Source organism: Taudactylus pleione, unplaced genomic scaffold (genome assembly GCF_031769625.1).
Source record: "Taudactylus pleione unplaced genomic scaffold, aTauple2 ptg001279l, whole genome shotgun sequence".
Taxonomy (NCBI): Eukaryota; Metazoa; Chordata; class Amphibia; order Anura; family Myobatrachidae; genus Taudactylus; species Taudactylus pleione.
The window spans coordinates 960,001-971,023 of NW_028285679.1; the positions used below are offsets into that span (position 1 = coordinate 960,001).

The following is an 11,023-nucleotide window of genomic DNA, read 5'->3' on the forward strand; positions in this document are numbered from 1 at the left end:
AGCTGGGTACACACTTGCCGATGTGTGTACCCAGCGATGCGACTCCTGACCACGCAATATATATCTGGTGGTCGATACATACTGCATGATGCGGTGACCAAATGTCCGATATGTCGGGCACCGGCTCCGTCCACTATACCAGTGTCGGCATCTGGGTCGTTCCATCGGCCCTACATGCAGGCCGACAGAACGACCCCGATGGACGACCAGCGGAAGTGCGCTGGGTCACGCATAGTGGTTACACACTGGCCGATGTGGACGATATGTCAGCCCAATTAGCAGGATCAGGTGACAGATCGTCTAGTGTGTACCCACCTTTTCTTTACCTGACTCCCCATTCCTGTCACCCCTCTTCCTTACCTCCTTCATTCCTGTCACCTGTCTAATTCCATTATCCCCTCTCTATAACAGCCTCAGTAATTTTAACTCACCCCCATGTACCTGCCTCATTTCTATCATCTAGTTTACCTCCCCTTCTTGTCTGCCCCCTCCAACTTCACCCTGTCCATTGGCTACTTGCCTCCAGGCAATGCACACAAATAAACAAGCCCAAAAACAAGCAACTTACAAAAAATACAAACCCAATTCCGCTTGTTATAAGCGGACTTGGCAACTATGCCGGCTTCCCTCCCCCGCTGCTGCTGGACAGGTCTGAGATTGGTTTCAGTGTTCCCAACTTTAAAATGACAAATAAGCAACCGATGAGTAAAAAACAAGCCCAAACCAATCCAAAAAAGCCCCCAAAAAGCCCAACTTCATGTGGGTGTAATTTATTTAAAACCACAAACTTTATTGTTTTTTGTTAATTTTATTAAAATACATATAACAATTTAAACAGTCTGCTAAAAAGGCCAAACTTTGACACTGCAAAAAGGTTCACTACATAATAAAGACAATTCTATATATTAAATACCATAGAATCAATATGATTATATTTACAGGCAGGGCTGCCATCAGAAATTGTGGGGACCGGGACAGACAAACTAGGCAGGCCCCCACCTCATGCTACCTTATCCATACATACAAAAATAAAATTGTTAAATATTTTGGGCAAAAATTATTAAGCCTGCCACCACATCAAGGTAAAATATTTAGGCAGGTCCCTAACCACCCTCATTAATGCCCAGCCTCATCACCTCCTTCCCCCATCCCCAGTTATTAATTCCAGTTTCTGCGCAGCCTATTTTTCGCCATCACCCCACTCCCCCCCATTATTTAATCCAGCCTGTGTGCCTGCTTTTTATTTTAATCACCCCCCCATTATTAAATCCAGCCTGTGTGCCTGCCTTTTATTTTCATCACCCCCCAATTATTAAATCCAGCCTGAGTGCCTGTCTTTTATTTTCATCACCCCCCCCGTTATTAAATCCAGCCTGTGTGCCTGCCTTTTATTTTCATCACCCCCCAATTATTAAATCCAGACTGTGTGCCTGTCTTTTATTTTCATCACCCCCCCCCGTTATAAATCCAGTCTGTGCCTGTCTTTTATTTTCATCACCCCCCCATTATTAAATCCAGCCTGTGTGCCTGCCTTTTATTTTCATCACCCCCCCGTCATTAAATCCAGCCTGTACCTGCCTTTTATTTTCATCACCCCCCCCGTTATTAAATCCAGCCTGTGTGCCTGCCTTTTATTTTCATCACCCCCCCCGTCATTAAATCCAGCCTTTGTGCCTGTCTTTTATTTTCATCACCCCCCCCCGTTATTAAATCCAGCCTGTGTGCCTGCCTTTTATTTTCATCACCCCCCCGTCATTAAATCCAGCCTGTGCCTGCCTTTTATTTTCATCACCCCCCCCCATTATTAAATCCAGCCTGTGTGCCTGCCTTTTATTTTCATCACCCCCCCGTCATTAAATCCAGCCTGTGTGCCTGTCTTTTATTTTCGTCACCCCCCCGTTATTAAATCCAGCCTGTGTGCCTGCCTTTTATTTTCATCACCCCCCATTATTAAATCCAGCCTGTGTGCCTGCCTTTTATTTTCATCATCCCCCCGTTATTAAATCCAGCCTGTGTGCCTGCCTTTTATTTTCATCACCCCCCATTATTAAATCCAGCCTGTGTGCCTGCCTTTTATTTTCATCATCCCCCCGTCATTAAATCCAGCCTGTGTGCCTGCCTTTTATTTTCATCACCCCCCCGTTATTAAATCCAGACTGTGTACCTGCCTTTTATTTTCATCATCCTCCCGTCATTAAATCCAGCCTGTGTGCCTGCTTTTTATATTCATCACCCCCCCGTCATTAAATCCAGCCTGTGCCTGCCTTTTATTTTCATCACCCCTCTCGTTATTAAATCTTTTATTTTCACCCCCCCGTTATTAAATCCAGCCTGTGTGCCTGCCTTTTATTTTCATCACCCCCCATCATTAAATCCAGCCTGTGTGCCTGTCTTTTATTTTCGTCACCCCCCCCCCGTTATTAAATCCAGCCTGTGTGCCTGCCTTTTATTTTCATCATCCCCCCGTCATTAAATCCAGCCTGTGTGCCTGCCTTTTATTTTCATCACCCCCCCGTTATTAAATCCTGCCTGTGTGCCTGCCTTTTATTTTCATCACCCCCCATCATTAAATCCAGCCTGTGTGCCTGCCTTTTATTTTCATCACCTCACTCCCCCCCCCCCCCCCCGTTATGTGCCCTGCTGCCCAGCCATTTATACCACTTACCTTATTTCCGTTGAAAAGGATCCTGCTTCTTCCACCACCAGCACTGCAGACGTGGCTGCTCCTCTTGGTCCGTGGCTCCTCCGACGTTGACCTCGCCCCCCAGCGGCGCGCCGTGACGTCATGACGTGCGCTGACTCCAAAACAAGCTTTATTGTTTTGGAGTCTGTCCCTGCCATCATGTAAGCTGGTGGAGGAGCGGCCCGAGCAGGCCCTGGCTACCTCTTCCAGTTCCCGAGTTCCTACTCCTAGCCATCCATTCACCAACGGGGACCAAGATGGCGGGCGGTAGCAGCGGCGGCCGGGCTCCGTTCTTCTCTTTAAGGGAGTAGTTTGGGCTGCAGTCTCTGCAGTGGCGGTAGTAGCGGTCGGGCCCCGGCGGGTTCCCTGTTCGGCCAGAGGCCGGGCCCGGGACTCCAGTCCCGGCAGTCCCCCCCTGATGGCGGCCCTGCTTACAGGTAGGACCACTGTTATTCCCACTTATTAATAATATAGATTAGCATTTATTTTGATCGACAACACATTTGAACTAACATAACCATTACTTTTTACACTCATCTCACCAATTTCAGCTGCTGCCCCTGCTGGGGGGACCACTCCCCTTCCTTACCTGCGTGGTACTTCTTGCATGTTAATAGCACAGGCAGTGGCTGAATTTACAGTGGGTTCATTATCTTCTTCAGGAACATTACCTTAAAAAAAAGCCTTAAAACAGGATATAAGTTACTTGTTACATTTTTTTTTTGGTGTCGGCTGTACTTCCACCTGTGGCCGCATTAGGCGGCTGAGGTGTGCATGCGCTATCTTCTTTATGCACAGTGACGTTACCTTGCAGCGTGAGCATGCTACTGGGTGGCTTCTTGCTTTGAGGCATGAGTACGCTGCTTTGTGATGCACACACACCACCATGCCACGTGTTCCCCTCGTGCTGCCATAACTTTAAACAATCATTATACTTTACTCTTTTCTTCAAAGATTTGACTAAACATATGTTATCTCTAACAGTATTCAGTACCCCCGAATCGAAACTGCCAACTTTGTTCATACTGTACATCCTTTGGTCATCTTGACCCATATGTCACAGTACACAGTTGCGTACGCGCCATACTTCTCATTCATTATATACCTTGCCGACCCGGTCGGCCCATTCATAAGCAGCATCTCATCGACCATCCCTAGCGACTGCTTAGCACCCATCTGGGACAACGCTTTAGCTACTTTCGCTAGAGATTTCGACTGGTGGACGAATTACAACAAGCTGCGTCCACTCACTTCCACCCACTGTGTACAACCGACCGCTAAGCGTGTTTTGTCAGTCCTACACAATGAGGAAACAAAATCTAGCCTATGCTATACTTCTGCTTTCCAGACAAATTATACCAAGGTTCGTCTACCGCTTCCTACTTTGAGTTACTTTCCACTGGTAGCATCTAAGTATTCCTTACCCTTGCCAGTGATTTCCTCCACCACAACCAATTCCACAATCACGGTTTTCCACAACCATGCGATCCGATCGCATTGCCCAGAGACGCTAACCTCTCAGTGGACTTTGTGATTACAATTGAAAGTCGACCGAGAAACATGCTCCGGTTTCTCGCCCAGTTATACCTGCTGTGTATAACTGCTCCAGCTTGCCCTATCCGCCTCTTGGACACCTTAGCCAGCCCTGTCTTTTACAAACAGTTCAACAATCGAAAACCTTTTCTGTTTTTTCCTTTATCCTTTATAACATCACAAGCATGCATTCACATTCATATACCTTTGTTTTCTGGCCAGAAAAATTGCTCTCCCCTTGGCAATACCTATTCAGAGGATTTTTAACAAGTGATACAAGACTATCTATTACGATTGTTTAAACATACGGCAGTAATACAGGGAAGACGCATACGCTATTTGCGAATCGCCTATTGCAGCGCAAAGTGACAATAAAAGAAACAAACATTTCTCTCTTGTCCTTAGATTACTCAAAAACGGATATTCGATTTCACAACACAGTACAAAACAGGCTTCACACGCAGTGCGTTTTTACCCGTATATAATGCGCATCCACCCTTTGTTGAAGAATCGAAATCCGGTAGCGTGACCTCAAGGCCGAGCCCCCATCTATTGATTCCAAGCGATCATATCCAATTATTTGACTTTGACACTACATATGCCGAGAGATAGATAACACAGACAGACAGATAAAGTTAAATCGGTGGGTGAGAAGATACCTTAGTGGTATATGTAGCTGCTCAGTGTGATCTCACTTAGGTGATTCTTGTACTGCTGTAGTGCTGGATGGATTTCTATCCTCTTCTGTCTCTCCAAGGGGTCTAGTTACTAAGCAGTGTTATGAGACAGAGTGAAAAGTGATAAGTCTGTGATAAGGTACCAGCCAATCAGCTCCCAACTGTCATCTCACAGGCTGAGTTTGAAAAATGACAGTTGGGAGCTGATTGGCTGGCACCTTATCACTTTCTTATCACTTTTCACTCTGTCTCCTAACACTGCTTAGTAACTAGATCCCAAAGTCACATGTTATTAGTTAGACACTATAAACTGTTGAATTTGTAAATACCTTTTAATACATTCCTGCCTATAAACCTCTAAGACAAAACCTGCCTGTACCTTCTAAAACCACAAGATGTCGCTATTTTTATTATACCATTAATGAAATACCAAGGCAGTTGAATAGCGGTCCGAAGCGCTAAAGATTATTATTCAGGTAAAAGTACAGATGTTACAACGCTATGATCTAATAATGAGCGCAAATAAATTGTACAAACATTAGGTCATAAGGTACAGTTAAAATACATGAAACGGTTATTAAAGGTCAAAATACAATGAGCAATATGAGACAGAGAGACAGAGAGAGAGAGAGAGAGAGAGAGAGAGAAAGAGAGACACATTAAAGCAATATGAGACAGAGAGACAGAGAGAGAGAGAGAGAGAGAGAAAGAAAGAGAGACACATTAAAATACAATGAGAGATATTTCAATGTCTGCTGAGAGCACATGTTCAAGATGGCTGGTGATGGAGTGTGTGTGTGTGTGAGGGGGGGTTGGGAATGCTTCCTGCCCTATTGTCCAAACCGCATGGTCTACAAACAAACTCCATTATGAAGCTACCACATTGAAATCTCCCATAATGCCATAGTTAATTAAATATGCACGCTGGATATCATATGCCAACACATCAGGCAAACACTGCACCATTTAATATTCCAACATGTACCACACAAGCTGATTCCAATATACAACAATACCATCCTACTACAGACCTCATCCAGTAGTCACTAGACCGTGGGGAGGGGGAAGGGCCAAAGCACATGTTTTTCCTTTGTTTGCAAGCCTCATGATCCCTAGGCAAACTTCACCCTGCACCAAGCTGCAACTCCACAAATCATACATCCATCGATGACCACAACCACAACAAAGACAATATAGCTATCTGACCCACACAACACCACAACTGGGCAGAATCACAATTTCCCTTGTTCACCCCACATGGAGGCAAGCCATCTCCAACAAACCGCAGACAACATACCCATCTGACTTACACAACACCACACGGCAACCACCCTCGACCATTCAAAGCTGCCATCAATTCAACCTCCACGATACAACACTGACACCACCCTATGATCACATTCATGAGTATACAGCACACACAAAGCTCATCTCTCCCAAGCAGAGATACCGTTCAAGCACATGGCAAGGCCCTAACACAGAACACATGGCATCTCAATCAACCAGCATCAATCATTCACAAATGGGAAGGCAAACACAGAACACATGGCAAGGCCCTAACACAGAACACACCAGAGGATCTCAATCAACCAGCATCAATCATTCACAAATATCACAACAATTCCACAATCAATCCCTTTCCTGCATGCTGACAACAGACCACTGTACCCTACAGTGCAGATGAAAAGCACAGACCAGACAACACATCATCCACTGCATGCCAACACAGACCCATGAATATCCTTAGAAAACTACAAACCACACACCATGCTAAGCTAATAACAGATTAACACCAAACATAGCTACAGACACCCAAATAGGCTAAATATTGCACATTTTATACTCAGCTATAACCCAGAGGAACTGAGACCCATTCTTCTATTGTCTTGTCAGGGAGTCAACCTCTCTCTTCCTTCCAAAAATCTGCAAGTGTGTCTGCTAAACTGTGTATTCTCAGGATGTGCATGCTATGTTCCCGCCCCCTTTTACCTGTGAGGTCATCAGAAAGGGAGTATCCTTTTGGTTATCTGGAACTACTGTTAATTAGGTTTTCCTCCCAGTTAGCTAGCTCTATTGATTAGACTGGAATAACCAGTCCTTTGGACAAAAATGTAAACAAACCTACACTATGTTATTGTCTTTTGGTAAAGGTTAGAAATCTGTTACAGGGCATTTATTGGACAATTCCAAATGGATACAAAAGGTCTCCAACCACCTTTTGTATCCCCCACATGCAAATCTAAGCTGCTATGGAAAACAACATTTCAAATAGATATTCTCTCTAACATTCATATTTCATAGCCGCATGTTCTGATCTTCATATTGATGTCACCGGAACGCTGTGGAAACAGAGTCGATCAGTACGGTTCCACACACAGTTCAATTGTCATTTACTAAGCCATAGTTACAGAAAACATTTCTTTATATACTGACATTGCGTTTAAACCAAGTAATCTTAAACTGCAAATTGCAAAATGTGTTTATACAGTGAATTTAATTCTCATACAGGAAGGAGGCTTCCAGCTGTGCTGTCGGAGCCTCCCTGTTTAGTCTGCCTGTGTTTGAGGTAGGCTGACTATGTACCTTTTGTTTACAAAATAGTGCTGTGAGATTTTATTTCTGAGATGGAGTCTTGGCCCTTTACAAGACAGCATTGCGCAGATTCCAATTGCAAACAGATTCTGTCTTCGCCAATTATCCGGTTTTGACAAAACATACTTCTGTGACTTTGTGAACCAATCACAAGTCACAACTCCTACCTGAACTCCACTGCAGTCTGCAGGGTGTCTCTGTCTATTGTTCACACACTCTGGCAGGAGATAACATAATTACTGAATGACTCATTGGTGCTTCTTGTGGATGAATCATTGGTGCTGATGATTCATCCACAGCAAGCGACCTTAAAGTAAGCCCAAAATAAAGCAACCTAAAAAAAACAAGCCCAAAAAACAAGCAACAAGCAGCTAAGGAAATAAACAAGCAACTTAGGGAAAATACAAACCCGATTCTCTCAGCCACAGGCATTCAGTTTTTTTGTTTGGTGCGCGGCAAGACCAGTCACACCTGTTAAACAGCTTTTTTCTTTTATGATTTACCTTAGTTTTCTTTTGAACTTCAGAGTTTAGTGGTACCAGGCGCCGATAATGACGCATGTACCACAACCCCTTCTACCTCCGCCGACGCCAAAACACCAGTACCACTATATGCCCTGAGGTTTGTGGCAGGCCTCAGTGTGGCTTAACTAGCGGCTTTTGCTGAGGTCTGGACTGCAGTCAGATCATGGAGATGTCAGATAAGCCATTCCTCATGGGGAATCATGAGCGGCAGTCCTGGCCTCCGGTGTAGAGACGCATCGGAGGTGGATGCGGGTGAAGGCCTCGTGTAACGTGTCCTCACTAAGGCGACCGGGGCCATATCGTCTGTTGCTGGGGACAGGTATTAAGACGCAGTAGAGCGCACTAGTCAGCGTCTTGCTACTGTGAGGTCAGCGTACCCGGACATCAAAATTGCAGGCATGGGGAAATAGGCACTCCCCCAGCCGCTCCCCCCCCCCAGACGCAAGCTTCCGGTTACGGATTCCCGCATCTGGTTTGCTATATCTGACCACCTCGTGTGTGAGACACTCGCAGTTAGCGTTTGTGTGTGTGCTGCAGCAGCTGTTGGTATCAGAGGTTTGGTCTGTCTCTCTATATACCTTTAAGTGGTTTTGGTACTGTATATAGCACTCTATATCCTACCCTTACCCCGGCGGGACTGGTTAGCTGATTCAGAGTCCACATTGCTTTAGCAATTGTGCGTATTTGTGCATTGTATGTGGCTGAGTGCTAGCTGCTGTACTTGTACCGCCGGTTTTTCAAACTGTCAATTATATATATTATTTTGTTTCTCCTCATCACTCTGAATAGCTGTGTGGGTTATTCATTGATAAGTCACATTGCATTTATACTGTTCTGCAGGCCTGTCTGAGCAGGATGTTAGCCAGGATGGATTATGCAGTAACTGTTGTAAACAGCTACCTGTTCTATCCGGTACATCTGCACCAGCACTAGAGCCACCCTGGGTGGCCGTTTTGCCTCAGGTTTTGTCATACTTTGTGGACAAAGCCGCAGAAGAACGGGTTCCGGCTTTGGTATTGCCTCATGCTATGGGGTGTTCCCAGCATGTGTGTTCTTCTATGTCTATGCCCCCCATGAATTCCTGTTGGGTTAATTCTACTGCTCACTCTAGTCGGAGTATGCCGCCGTCTATAGCCTCTCTGCAGCCAGATAGACCAGTGTCGGTAAAGCAGGGGTATAGGAGAGGTTCTCGTCACTCGTTGCCTCAAGAGTCTGACTCAGCCTCCTCAGCAGACTCTGATACTCAGAGTTCTGGGTCTGTCTCGGTGAAAGAGGACCATCAGTCCCTTGTGGATGTCCCCTCTCTGGTGAGAGCAGTTAGATCTGTCCTCAGTATAGAGGAAGAGGAGGTCTCACTGACATCTAAGGCTCCGATCTTAAGACGTCAGATGACTAGGGATTATTTCCCGCAGGCTGAGCATCTGACCAATCTCATGTCTGAGGCATGGGGTACTCCTAGTAAGCATTTCCATGCTATGAGGAATATAACCTCTCCATACCCATTTGCACCAGGAGAGTGTAACAAATGGGAAGTTCCCCCAATGATAGACACTCATGTTACTAGATTCCTTCCTATTCCGGAAGTTTCCTATTTAAAAGAGGTTACAGTTAGAAAATCTGATAACTATTTGAAATCAATGTTTTCATTATCTGGAACTATTACCAGGCCAGCTATGGCTGTAGCCTGGGTAGCGAAAGCTATGGAGGATTGGACTAAGTCTCTGGAAGAAACTATGCCTGATGCAACCAGAGAGCAGCAGTCTCTTCTCAGTCAGATGCGAGAAGCAGCTGTGTATATGGGGGAAGCAGTTATTGACGTAAGTATCCTGGCTTCTAGGATCTCGGCAAACTCAGTTGCAGCCCGAAGATCCCTTTGGCTAAAGACCTGGAAGGCGAATGCAGGGTCCAAAAAGGCTCCGGAATATTTGCCTTTTGAGGGGAAGGTACTGTTTGGACCAGAGCTAGATGACATAATGACTTCTTTTGCAACAGTAAAGTTTGCTGAATTACCATCTACGATTACTCCTAGATTTAGGCAGTCGTTATATCGGTCTTTTCGTCCACAAAATAGGACAAAGAAACAGTCCTCCTCTAGACAGAGTCATTCGCACAGGAAATTGCTGGCCAAGAAATCTTGGTCAGCCAAATTTCCTGTTTCCAAGCCAGACAGTTAGCCTACTGTCTGATGGAGCCCCTGGAGCATATCAGGGTTGGAGGTCAACTTTTACAGTTCGCCCAGGTTTGGCACCAGACAACTATGGATGCCTGGGTGCGAGAGCTGTCTCTCATGGTTATGCCATCATGTTCCTGAGGCATCCCCCTCAGAGGTTTGTTGGTACAACCCTTCTAGACCCGATCAGTGCTTTGGCCTACCGGGAGTATATTGGGACCCTCCTGAAATCAGGAGTCATAGTCCCCGTTCCTGTGATGCAACATGGAAGGGGTTATTTATTCAAATTTATTTTTGATTAAAAAACCCAGTGGGTCGCACCACCCTATCCTGAATCTGAAGTCTCTCAACAGATTCATCAAGGTGCCCAAATTCCGTATGGAAACCCTACGGTCAATTATGCTGGCGATGGAGCCTGGAGATTTCATGGTCTCCCTGGACAGACAAGATGCATATCTGCATGTCCCGATTGCAAGATCCCACCAGGCCTTTCTCAGGGTGGCGATAGATCAGCAACATTACCAATTTCAGGCTCTACCCTTTGGTCTAGCCACAGCCCCTTGGGTATTTACCAAGATAATGGCAGTTATGAGGACTCATCTCAGATGACAAGGAGTCAGCATACTGCCATATCTAGACGACCTCCTGATATTAGCACAATCTCAGGAGATGTTACAATGTTATCTACGGATAACCATTATCTGCTTACAAGAGCACGGCTGTGTAATCAATTGGAAAAAGTATTTTCTTTCTCCAACTCAGCAGATTGTGCACCTGGGGGCAAAGCTGGACTCACTGGGACAGAGGATTCTTCTACCAGAAGACAAGATTGTGGCACTGCAGT

At 45.4% G+C, this 11,023-nt stretch overlaps 1 protein-coding gene across 3 annotated transcripts in view; it reads right to left on the minus strand.

Annotated features, from left to right (window-relative positions):
• LOC148443408 (OX-2 membrane glycoprotein-like) overlaps positions 1-643 on the minus strand; it is a 14,750-nt gene extending 14,107 nt beyond the window's left edge. For all 3 annotated transcript variants that reach the window (XM_088462855.1, XM_088462854.1, XM_088462853.1), the window contains exon 1: positions 569-643. The gene's annotated coding sequence lies outside the window, so the exon portion shown is untranslated. The remainder of the gene's footprint in view (positions 1-568) is intronic.
• Between the last annotated feature and the right edge of the window lie 10,380 nt (positions 644-11,023).